This window comes from Arvicanthis niloticus, unplaced genomic scaffold (genome assembly GCF_011762505.2).
Source record: "Arvicanthis niloticus isolate mArvNil1 unplaced genomic scaffold, mArvNil1.pat.X pat_scaffold_65_arrow_ctg1, whole genome shotgun sequence".
Lineage (NCBI taxonomy): Eukaryota > Metazoa > Chordata > Mammalia > Rodentia > Muridae > Arvicanthis > Arvicanthis niloticus.
The window spans coordinates 248266-261428 of NW_023046273.1; the positions used below are offsets into that span (position 1 = coordinate 248266).

The following is a 13163-nucleotide window of genomic DNA, read 5'->3' on the forward strand; positions in this document are numbered from 1 at the left end:
TTTTGCCTATATGTATATACATGTGCACCTAGTGTCCACAAAAGCCAGGAGATGGCATCATCCGCTGAACTGAAGTACAGGCAGTTGTGAGCCACATAAGAGTGCTGGGAATACAATTGGGTCATCTGAAGAGCAGTGGTTCTCTTAACCCCCAGTTATTTCTCTCTCCTTGATGTATAGGGTTTTATGAACGTGGATGATACTTTTCTCTTATCATGTATGTTTCAAAACTAGTGCCCTGTTTGTGTTATAGGTTTTTACAACCAGAAAGTCCTTATATAATGTATTCACCTTAAATTGTGTTCTCCTTTTACAGTGTTGGTGTGGAACCGAGAACGTGATGCATGCTGGAAAGCACTTTACTATTGACTCCCAGAACCTCATTTCTTTGATGGTTAGACTGCTCTGTGTCAGGTAAAGGCGCCCTATTCTAAAACCATGAAGACATGTTCTTTTACATGATTTACATTTTATATTCAAGTCTTAGCACATTAGTCATTGTTCTAGAGATGTTTTTGATTTTTTTTGAGACCAGATCTCAAAATTCTGAGTTCACAATTCTCTTGCTAGGCCATGTGACCACTGAGAAAATGAGATTTTCATCTATCCCTGAACCATCAAATTATCCCCCTTGGCATTTCTGAGGCACATCTCCTTTTGTGGCTGACATTGTTCCAGCCTCTGCAGCCTGTTTACCTGTGGATTCTTTCCTGTAGTTTGATTCTGCCACCTTATAGGTCTAGGCCAGGAAAATGTCCTCTGATTTGGTACCATCCTCTGTTCCAGCTGGTACCCTTTTCAGAGCTGATGATGCAGGATTCCCTACCACTAAGGGCCTGCACATTGGTGTGGCCACTCGCCAACTAGATCATCCTCTCTTTTGCATATCTTCTCAGTGTGCCCCGTATGCATGTGTACATGTTGGTGCATGTGCACAGATATGTGCAAGTCCAGGGTTCACTGATTTCAGGGCTTTTCCCCATAGTGCTCCATATTTATTTATTGAGACAAAATATGTCACTGCAGCTGGAGCTCCCTGATTGCAGACAGTTTCCTTAGCAAGCTTGTCCTGAGTTTCTCATCTCTGCTTCCTGGGTGCAAGGATGCATGCCAAACTGCTTGGGGAGGCTCTAGGAATTCAACTCTGGGCCTTATAGTTGTGTGCCCAGATGTTGTATCCATTGACCTATAGCCCCATTTCCCAAATTATCTTGTTTTCTAGTAGGTAACCCATGAAGAGGGAGGTAGACCAAATCAGAAGTCTCGCTAGATCACACTGTGTGGTCTCAGAACACCAAGCGGTAATAAAGTCCGGACCATTTTCCACAAATTTAGGAATAAGTTTACATTTTATACATATAAAATTACATAAATCTGTATATCTATTTTTGTGTAACCCTATTGAGATGATACTTTTGTGCTATTCCACAATTTTCATTTTTCTGAAAACGCATTGGGGGAAGCAGTTCTGGCCAATGCATATCTTCTTATATGCTTTCAATACCACAGTGTTTAACACCTTGGCTGTGCTATAGATTATTTAGCCATGTAGACATTCCATTGAGAGACCTGAAGCTCACAGCACTTTAAAGATCTCTGGAGGATATGGTCAGGGTGCCATTTTAAATTTGGACACAGAAAATAGGACAAGGAATTGTGGTAATTTCCCATTGCTTTGAAAATCAGACTGTTGTGGTTGTGTATGAAATGGGAATATCCCCAGAGGCTCATGTGCTTAAACACTTGGTCCTGGGTTCTTGGCATGGTTACAGAAGTTTCTGAAACCTTTAATGAGCAGAGCCCCACTGAAGGAAGTGGGTACCCTAGGAATAGGCCTTGAGGTTTTGCCACCTAGCTTTACTTCCTGTCTGTTCCTACTTCCTGCTCCTATGCCTTCCCAGACACTAGGGCCCTTGTCCCCTTCCTATATGATGAGGTAAAGTATATCATTCTCTTCTCTCCTGTTTCTTACTTAATCACAGCAATGAGGAAAGTAATACCAATGAATACGTAGGTAGGTAGGTATGTAGATAGATAGATAGATAGATAGATAGATAGATAGATAGATAGATAGATATAGATAGATAGATACATAGCCAGACAGACAGACAGACAGACAGACAGACAGACATGCTGCATTTGATGTGATCTCTAAGCAGTCTCTGGCATGTTAGGAAATGCCTAAAATGGCCAGATTAGTAATTTGCAAGCTGCTGGCAAGTTTGAGGACACCCTCCATTTCTTTACACCATTCAAAAGCATACAGAGATTTCCAGATAGAGGAATGCCTGTGCTGTACACAGCCGTAAACATGGAAAATGTTTATAGAAAATTCTGTTATTTGCATACATTATTTTTATTTTTACTAAGTGTGTGTCAGTCTGCCTGTGTATTTGTGTATATCTGAATGTATATCTGTGGTTACTTGTGTCTCTGTGTGTCAGTATGTATGTGTGTGCCTGTGTGTATTTGTGTATGTTCACCTGCCTGTGTTTATTTGTATATCAGTATGCATGCCTGTGTTTATGTATGTGTGTGTCCGTATGTTATTTGTGTTTATGTCTATATATGTTGTGTTTCTTGTGTATCTGTGCCTGTACCTGTGTTTATCTATCAGTATGTATGTTTGTATCTGTGTCCATGTCTATTTATGTCTGTGTGTATATTTATGTGTGTTTGTGTTGGTGTTTGTGATAGTTTGAATATGTTTGGCCCAGAGAGTGGTACTACTAGGAGGTGTGGTCTTGTTGGAGTAGGTGTGGTCTTGTTGGAAGAAGTGTGTCATTGTGAGTGTGGTCTTTAAGACCCTCATGTTAGCTCTCTGGAAGCCAGACTTCTGTTTGCCTTTGGAGCAAGACGTAGAACACTCAGATTCTCTGTCACAAAGACTGCCTGAAAGCTGACAGGCTTCCACCTTGAAGATAATGGACAGAAACTCTGAAGCTATAAGCTAGCCCCAATTAAATGTTTTCCTTATAAAAGTTGCCTTGGTCATGAGGTCTCTTTAGAGTAGTAAAACCCCTTCTAAGACAGCGTTTTTATGCCTATCAGTGTCTCTGTGTGTATCTGTGTATCTGTGACAATATCTAAAGATTCCTTTTTCTATATTCCTCCTACGTGGTTCTGGTATTTAATTACTCCAAGCACTTGGGACTTAGAATAAAGGAATTTCTGCAATAAAAAGGCAGCTACAGGAGCTGGGGAGATGGCTCAGTGGTGCCAAGCACTGGTTGCTCTTTCAGAGGACTTAGGTTCAATTCCTAGCACCTACATGACAACTCACAGCTGTCTGTAATTCCAGTTCTAGGTGATCTGACACATTCATACATACACACATGCAGACAAAACATCAATGCACATGAAGATACATACTTTAAAAGCAGCTAGTTAATGCCTAATGTCAGCAGATATATAGAGAAGCTCTCTGGAGCTGTTTTTGCTGACATTCTGGGGACATATAAAACATTCTAATTCATTTGATATGTATATTTAAATTCATGTTAAAAACCAAAATGTTTTTGGTTTTTAACCAATTCACAAAGACATTCATCCATTGGAAGTTTAGAAAATTTAATGAGTTGTTCAATTACAAAAATCCAAATTCCTTAAAATAACATGTCTCCTAGAGCTGCCTTCTTTCTACCCTCTGTTCTCAAAAATGTAATTCCTCCTCTGGCCTCTGGTCCATGGCTTCTCCTTTACCTCTACCTCCTAACTTGGTGGTGTTCCAGAGTTGTTGATCAGGAGTGTAGACGCTATCACTGGTTTCCAGCTTAGACCCATCAAATGAGACCGTAGTTTCATTGGAGTCTTTAATGTGGATTCCATACTCATGTGAAGTCCTCACAACTTGGTAGAGTTTGTGGTATTGTAAGAAGAAATTGACTTTCCAGTCAAGGAATACAGCATACACTTTCTTGGGAATCATCCCTCCACTGCAACTGCACCTCTGTCCACACATTTATCTCCTAACAGCTTTGCACAGCCTGTGAGAATTATAGCAGTGAAGAGTTTCTGAATTCAAAGCATTTAAGGTAAATGTTCCACAAGTCACCAACCACTATTTTCATGTGAGATGATTGTAAATATAAAATTGAACCGTCTGATATTAAACTAGATGGTTATAGTTTCCATCAGAACTGTGGAAGTGCTTTTCAGATGTATTAATGTTAGATATAGTTTTTAAATAGAAATCTCAGTAGCTCAGTAGGTCCATGAAATCATGATGAGTGAAGGGCAGTTCTATGGACATAAGATCAACTTGAACAGGAAATTATAGAGCATTCACCATAGTTACTCATGTCATTGGAAGCATAACCTAAAATGTATGGTCTCTGTCTTCTATAAAATTTGTTACCTCCTCCTTTTTTTGGTCATTTTTTTATTACTGTTATAAAATACCTAAAGTGGCATAATGTTAAAACGAAAAGAAGTTTATTTACCTCACAGGTTGCTACCTCCTTCTTTTTTTTTTTTTTTTTTTTTTTTTTGCTACCTCCTTCTTAAAGACAATATGTATGTTTGAGTGTTTGTTGTTTGCTAATTTGGATTTTTATTTTTTATTTTTTTCATTAATTTGTTTATTCACTTTACATCCAGGAAGACCTCTTTCCCCAAGTCTCTCTTACATTCAGCCCCTCCCACATCCTCCTTTTCACTGAGAAGCGAGAGATCCCTCTTGGGTTCCAACACACCTGTAGGATCATGAAAGGCAGCCTGGTTTCTGGTTGAGCACAGGCTGGAAAATCCGGTGAATGGGGATGATGTGAGGAAAGTGTTTCACATTTCTGTGGGACTTCACTTGGTGACTTACTGGGAACTTTAAGAAAGTTTTTCTCCATTGTACAGTGGAAGCAGCAAGAAATGCTTCACCAGAATTAATGTGAATAATGACCCATCATGCTGACAAGGACAATCAATGTATACATCTCGCACATGCTAAGTGTGCATTTTCATAATGTTCTGCTTCTTTAGGTATCTACACACGTTTATAGCCATATCTCCAGATTTTTAGCAATGTAGAAGGTATGTATATGGAACAATTCCTGCTATTTCTTCTGTTCTCTAGACCATGAGAAACTAGCAAAATGCACAGCAAAGTAAGAGGCATGGAGTGAGGGAGACACAAGCACTGTCCTGTGACTCTCTAACTTGTACATGATGAGCCCAAATGATGAAGGCCCTCTTCCTTGGCCTGTTTCCCATGCTCCTTTAACACTTTACAGCTCCTTGGTATTTCTGAGGTAGAACCAGTTTTCTTGGCTTTCAAACCATAGATTATTGAGTACTCCTTTTAAAATGTTCCGGGCAGTGTTCTAGGCCTGGACAGGCAGGCTGCCCAGTGCTCAGTGAGCCACCAAGCACTTTGCTGAGCTTCACAGATGGGGAGCTGCTGTAGGACCCTCTCACAAGGACTGGATAACAAGTTTACACTAGACACCTAGCCACAGGAGGGTCACAGGTGTCCTTACATGTTATTTCAAACACCTGTGCTACTCAGTCCTGAAACCACATTACTCCACATTTTGATGGCATCTTATACCTGCTGTCACCTCTGAGAACCCCAGTAGGGTGAGGGTAATAGCCTAAACTGGCCCCATTAGACTCCCACAGCTGTATCTTGAACTCCTGTTCTCCACTCTAGGTGGTGTCACAGCCTGTTCCTTTCACCGAAAGTGCAAGTATGTCACAGATACAATTGAGCCAGGTCACAGTGTCCTCAATATTCACCACACCATTCTGGAAACATACCAAGTATGTCTTCATGCTGAATTAGCTGCTGTCTTGAAGCCACCCTGTGTGCATTCCTTGCAGCCAAGGTGAAATTAGGGCAGTGCCTTGTGTAGCTGGAGATTAAGTGTAACTCTAGCTTCCAGAGTCTGGATGACAGGGAGAGAGCTCAGTTGTCCACAGAATGAGCTAACCCACTTTTAGTCCTGGTGGGGCAGGCACTGATGTCCCCTAGGGACAATGTATATAGACAAGACACCCTTACTTCTCATTGCCAGTTTTACTTTTTGCAGTGTGAGAAGGCCTTCCTCCTCAATTCTCTGAGCTGTGGCTGTCACCATGCTCACTCCCTTGATTCGCTTCCAGTCAGTAAAATGTGTACTTTCTGTGAGGTACTTCTGTCCCACTTGCTGGATGGAGGTTGCCAAGTCAGTGTCACCAAGCCTGCACATTGCTGACCCTTTCTTGTGCAGCTCTGCCATGTCTCCAATGAGGCTCAAGAAAATAGCCCTTCATTAAGGCAAGGCCTGGTTTGTACACTACTCAATAAAAACCATATTCCAGTTTGTCTCCCAGGCATCCTTGCCCTGACCTTGGGATTACTCACCTTTCACTGGGTTTCACTGGAAACCAGAACTGTAGCTGGCTCTGCTATGCTTTCCTCCTAGGATTGATCTCACATTGCCCAAGCTGACCTTGAAGTCCCTATGCAAGGAGGATGGCATGGAACTCCTGTTCTTCCTGCCTCCACAGATCAAATGCTGGGACCACAATCTAATCAGACCCACTTGATAAATGCTACTTCACAGAGAATTTGAATTACTGAGCCAGACATGGCTGTGTCTCCTGTAGTCCAGGCGAATAAGGGTAGAGGCAGGGAATTCATATCATATTGTAGGTCAACTTGCTCTATGTTGTGAGTTATAGATCAGCCAGGACTTATATATCCCGAGCCTTTCTTTCAAAGGGAATGCTACATACTATGTGGCTGTTTTCATTTTATTCTATAATTGCCTATATTCTTATTTTTTGTTTTAGTATTTTGTTGTATAATATCAAAAGATATGTGAAATATATTGTAGTCAATTTTATGCTTCTTTGCTACCAACTCTCTCATTTCAGCATGTCCTCCTTATTCTTAACATTATAATCTGTGCGACCCACTTAATTTAATAAATTACTTGCAGGATCTTGGATAGTACATTATTTACTAGATGCTGGGAAACTTATCTGTAACTACCCAGCTGGGAAAAAAAGACACACCCTCGACAATTTTGATCTACATTTTTCATTGAAATAAAACTACATTACTTTCCCCTCCTCCCTCCGACCTCTTCCTGCCGCCTTTTTCTAACCCCTCCCAAGTTCCCAAATTCTATGTTTTAGGCTTTTTACTTTGTTATTGGCTGTTTTCAGAAGTACAAATGATAAGATGTTCATTCTAACACCAGAGGGAGAATGCATCCCTGGACTCATCAAATGGACCACTGGTACCTTTTCTTTGCTCAGAAGCATGATTTTTGGGAGTGTTTTCAAATTATACTTGGAAAGATACTTGGAGAAACACCATCTGAGTCTAACCTTTGAACTGTTTACATTTCTATGTGTGTGTGTGTGTGTGTGTGTGTGTGTTTATGTGTGCGCACGCGCACGTGCACTGGAAATTAAACATGAAGCCACATGCATTCCCGGCAAGCATGCTGTCAATGAACTAGATTTCCAGCCCTTAAATTACATGGAAGAACTTTAAAGCATTTTTTTTGTGCTTGACTTGTTTTTTGTTGCTTTATTATCTGACTACAAAGGTAAGAGCCTAATTAACAACTTTGAACATCTGTAGAAGCATTTGTAGAAGCTACACTCTGTTACTACTGGACATATTATCACAAGGAATCAGTGTTCTCTGCTTGCTTCCACTGACAGGACCTTGAAGTTCTAAGCGCGTAGAGAGAAACAGTAACCATGACATCATACATTGCCATGTGATTTATCCAGAACTGCAGAATCTTTGGTTTAGACACAGAACAAGAGGAATGAATATACAGTGCCATGTGACATGTCTAGTGACAGGTCTTTCTCTAGTTCCTGCATCTGTCTCTTACAGTGATGATTGAGAGAGAAATGTCTCCAGCAGCTCAGACATTTGAACACATGGTGCCCAGGTGCAATGCTGTTTGGGAGGTTTGGAATCTTTGGCATATAGAACCTTGCTGGAGGACATCAGTGAGGGTGGTCTTTGATAGTTTATAGCCTTGTCCCACTTTCATATTGTTCTCTCTTCTTTCCACATATGGTTAAATATATGCTTTATTAACTTCATGATGCAGCCATGCCTCCTTCACCATTATGGCTCACACTCTGGAAACATAAAGCACAGGTCACTTTAGTCAAGATGATATGTCACAGCAACACAAAGTAACTAGCACACCCATCTACACTATTTTTTACTTAAAATGCACAATACTGCGTATATTTGAAGGCTCATAAAACTCAAACCAGTGTTGACATTTCATAAATGCAGCTTCTGTTCCAGAACTAGAAGACACTGTCTCCCAGCAGACTTCCTAGTCATCTGGCTCTTACACTGATTTCATTCCTTCTTCCATGGCATTCCCTGAGCCTTAGGTGTAGGGGTTGTGTTAGAGATGTACCGTTTGGGATGGCATACCTCAGTTGCTTATTCTCTGCAGTTTGGTGAATTATAAACTCCAATAATAGTCTCCATGTGCTACAAAAGAAGCTTCTTTGATGAGGGCTGAGAGCTACACACACCTATGGATATATAAAGACAAGAACATAGAATGTAGTTAGACATTATACTGATGTACCAAATGGGCAATAACAGGTTTTACTCTCCAGTCTATGACTCTCCAAGCAGTAGTAGTTGGCTAAGTTTGCAGTGCTCTATATGAACTTCCTTCTATTAGTGGGCCCTAAGTACAATTAAACAACTATTGGTCAACCTCAAGGTAAAAAATAACACCATTGCACCCCTGTGTTGTCTTGCCAGTCTGGTCATTGTTGATGTTCATGGAATTTACAGCTGGTTAGGACCATTGATTTCTTTTTTTCTCTTACCAGCTTACTTATTAGCTCCTTCCAATACCATGAGAGCTTGTCTCCGAGGAGAAGGTGTCCAGATCAATTCTAGTCTGAGTCCTCATAGTCCTCTGTCTAAACTGTATGGTGCCTTCAGCAAGAGGATCTATCCTTCATGTTCTGATAGATAACCAAGGGCAATGGTGATAGCATAAATTGTTTAGGGAGTCTCTCAGCTCCCTCCTCTGACCAACAGGACAAAGTGAGGTTTCCCATGGCACTCTGATTTGCATTAGTCTGTGACTATTAGTGGAATCATTATCACCACATGTAGCATAAATCAATTTAAACTCCATATACAAACATATATAGTAGATTTACCTTTCTGTAATAATAAACAATATTTCCTTATGGTAGTTTCAAGCATCTTTAATTCTGTGTATCTGTCCTTCCTTCCTCTCCCTTTGTATTAGCTTTCCTCTGCCCTCCCCAGTTAGAGCCTCTTCCCTTTTCCCCATTTCCCTCTTCATAGGACCTGCATCCTACTAACTCCCTCTAGAGCTCCCTTCTCCACAAAATGCCTTCTAATTTCTTGGCTTCTTCCTTTGCTCCAGGTTATAGGGTCACATTTCTAGAAGCACAAATAAGGAAGAAATGTGGCACTTTCCCCTCTGGGTCTGGGTTACCACACTCAGTATAATTTGTTAGACAAGTTTAACCATACAAATTTCAAGTGAGAGTTTTACCTTTGATAGAACTGTAGTACATTTTCCAGACTCTCATTAAACAGGCAGGAGGAGCAAATGGATTTTATGTGGCATGCAGCCATCCATAAATTTAATTCCAACACAAAGGGAAGAAAATGTTAAAGGCCAGTTATCAGAATGAAATCTATATACATAAAAATTAACTGTCTATCTAAGTGTTCATTATCATATATTCTAATTTTTTCAAAATAAAACAAAGAACTACATGGTTCTGATATATAAAACCATGCACATCTAAAAATTTAACTATAATGTAAAAAACTGAGTTTAAAATTAGCAAGACATAGGTTAGAGAGAAATTCAACTGTTAAGATCAGTGGCTCTTCTTCCAGTGGTCCTGGCTCAATTGCAGAACATATCATGGCTTCTAACAGCCATCTATAACTCCAGTCCGAGATGATCCAAAGCCCTCTTCTCACCTCCACAGTACCAGGCTGGTACAGGTTATATAGTCAAAGATGCAGACAAAATAACCACATGTACAAATGAAACAAAATTTAAAAAAATCAAAATTAGTGAAGCATCTGTAATAACAATAATTTTAAGGCTGTTCTTTCATTTAAGGAAACAGACATTTTACATGCTGACTATTATGAAGAAAGATCCAAAGCAATAAGAAATACAATTTTATTGTCGCTGTCTTTACAGTTATAGGAATTGCCTGAAAGAAATTAAAAATGAAGTCAAAAGACTAATGCATCATAATTAAAACACATGGATGAATTCAGTGTTAAGACGAGGCCTGCAGTATTGTCAGACCTCATCCCAAATATGACTATCCTACTTTACTGTGACTACAGAAGGATGTTAATGTTAATGCATCATTCTTATGATTTGTATTTCTTGCATGTATGGTCATATTTCTAGCACTCTTTCTTATTTCTACTGGTTAACTATTCAGCTATTAAAATGAGAACATTATGAATTTTTCAGGCAAATGGATGGAACTAGAAAATATCATCCTGAGTGAGGTAACCCAGACCCAAAAGGACATGCATGGTATGTACTCACGAATAAGTGGGTTTTAGCCAAAAAGGTCAGAACACCCATGATACCATTTATAGAACCTAGGAAGTAAAACAAGAGGGAAGGCCCAAGTGTGGGTACCTGAAATCCATATAGAAGTGGAACAAATTAATCATGGGAGGCAGATGGAAGTAGGAGACTCTGTGAGATGAGGAGGGGAGAGGTGAAAAGAGGGGAAGGATCAGGTATGGAGAAAGACAGGAGGGACACACAGAAGGCCAAGAAAATGAATAGAAATATGCAGCAGTGGCAGTTAGGTGTCAGGGAGAACCTCTAGAAAGTCTCAGATACCTGAGATGTGAGAGGCTATCAGGACTCAATGGGGATGACATTTAGCCAAAATGGCTAACAGTGTGAAAATGGAAGCAGAAGTGATCACCTTCAGTAGATAGACATGGCCCCCAATTGAGGTTGAGGGCCACCTACCCATCTTCAAAAATTTTAAACCAGATTTGTTCCTGTCTAAAGGAAATATAGGTATAAAAATAGTGCAAAGACCGAGAAAGGCCACCCACTGACTGACCCAACTTGGGATCCATCCCATGCATGCACACCAAACCCTGACACTATTACTAATGCCATACTGTGCTTGCAGAGAGGAGGCTGACATGGCTGTCCTCAGAGTCTCTACAAGCAACTGACTGGGACAAATGAAGATTCTTACAGCCAAACATTGGATTAAGGTCAGGGACCAATATGAAAGAGTTAGAGGAAGGACTGAAGGAGGTGAAGGGGATTGTTTCCTGTAGACAGGAACAATTCTGGGTTAAAAATTTTGAAATGGGTGGGTGGCCCCATTCCTCAACTGGGAGCCATGTCTAACTACTGGAGGTGGTCTCTTCAGATTCTAACTCCTCTCTGTTGGGTATTTTGACTAATGTCATCCCCAATGGTTCCTGGGAGCATCTCGATTCCCTGGTGTCTGGGACTTTCTAGTGCTACCCCTGTTTCCCACTCCCCATTGCTAAATATTTCTATTTCTTCTCCTAGCCCTCTAAATTTCCCTACTTTCTCTTCCCATACCAAATTCTGCTCAATTTATTCCCTTTCCCTCCACTCTACCTGCCAGGTTTCTCCCTTCATCTGCCTTTGTGATTATTTTGTTCCCTCTTCTAAGCAGGATTGAAGCATCCACACTTTGGCTTTCCTTCTTGTGAAGTTTCATCTATGAGATGTATCATGGGTGTTTGGAGTTTGAGGGCCAATATCCACTTATTAGTGAGTACATACCATGTGTGTCCTTTTGGGACTGGGTTACCTCACTCAGGATGGTATTTTCTAATGCCATCCATTTGCTTGCAAAATTTATGATGTCATTGTTTTTATAGGTATATAGTATTCCATTATATAAATGTACCATATTTTCTGTATCCATTCTTCCATTGAGGGACATCTGGGTTGTTTCCAGTGTCTGGCTATTATAGATAAGTCTTGTATGAACATACTGGAGCATGTGTCCTTGTTATATGTTGGAGCTGTTTTTGTCTATGTCCACTAGTGTTATAGCCAGGCCTTCAGGTAGAACTATTTCCAATTTTCTGAGGAATGGCCAATTGATTTCCAAAGTGATTGTATGAGCTTGCAATCCCACCAGCAATGGAGTGTTCCTCTTTCTCCACATCCTTGCCAGTATCTGCTGTCACCTGAGTTGGTGATCCTAGCCATTCTGACTGGTGTGAGCTAAAGTCTCAGGGTCATTTTGATTTGCATTTCCCTGATGTCTAAGGATGGTGATCATTTTTAGGTGCTTCTTGGCCATTCATGGTTCCTCAGTTGAGAATTCTCTGTTTAGCTCTGTACCCATTCTTTTTTGATAACATTTGGTTGAAAGTCCATTTTATTGGAGAATAGAATCACTACTCCAACTTGGTTCTTGGGACTACTTGCTTGGAAAAATTTTTCCAGTCTTTTATTTTGAGGTAGTAACTGACTGTGTCACTGAGGTGTTTTTCCTGTAAGCAGCAAAATTAAGGGTCCTGTTTACATATCCAGTCTGTTAGCCTATATCTTTTTATTGAGGAACTGAGTCAATTGGTATTGAGAGATATTAGGGATCAATGATTGTTGTTTCCTGTTACTTTTGCTATTATAGATGGAATTATGTTTGTGTGTTTCTCTTCTTTTGGGTATTATGGGAAAAGCAAATTCTTGCTTTTTCTTGGGTATAGTTTCCCTCCTTGTGTTAAAGTTTTCCTCCTATTATCCTCTATAGGGCGGGATTAGTGGAAAAATAGTTTAAATTTGGTTGTGTCATAGATATCTTGGTTTCTCTATCTATGATGATTGAGAGTTTTGCTGTGTATAGTAGCCTAGGCTGTCATTTGTGTTTTCTTAGGGTCAGCATGCCATCTCACCAAGATCTTCTGGCTTTTAGAGTCTCCACTGAGAATCTGGTGTAATTCTGATAGGTCTTCCTTTATATGCTTGGCTTTTTCCCTTACAGCTTTTAATAGTATTTCTTTGTTCTGTCTTTTTAGTGTTTTGAATATTATGTGATGAGAGGATTTTCTTTTGTGGTCCAATCTAGTTGGTGTTCTATAGGCTTATTGTACATTTATTGCCATCTCTTTCTTTAGGTTAGGGAAGTTTTCTTCTGTGACT

General features: G+C 40.1%; 1 protein-coding gene and 1 long non-coding RNA gene across 2 annotated transcripts in view; both read right to left on the minus strand.

The window, feature by feature from the left end:
• Positions 1 to 13163, minus strand: part of LOC143433950 (uncharacterized) — a 290476-nt gene that overhangs the window by 145964 nt on the left and 131349 nt on the right. The window lies entirely within an intron of this gene.
• Positions 7547 to 10366, minus strand: LOC143433768 (uncharacterized). Its single transcript, XR_013070369.1, has 3 exons — positions 9516 to 10366; positions 8399 to 8502; positions 7547 to 8088 (listed from the first exon to the last, which is right to left on the minus strand). It is a non-coding gene; the product is annotated as an uncharacterized LOC143433768 (long non-coding RNA).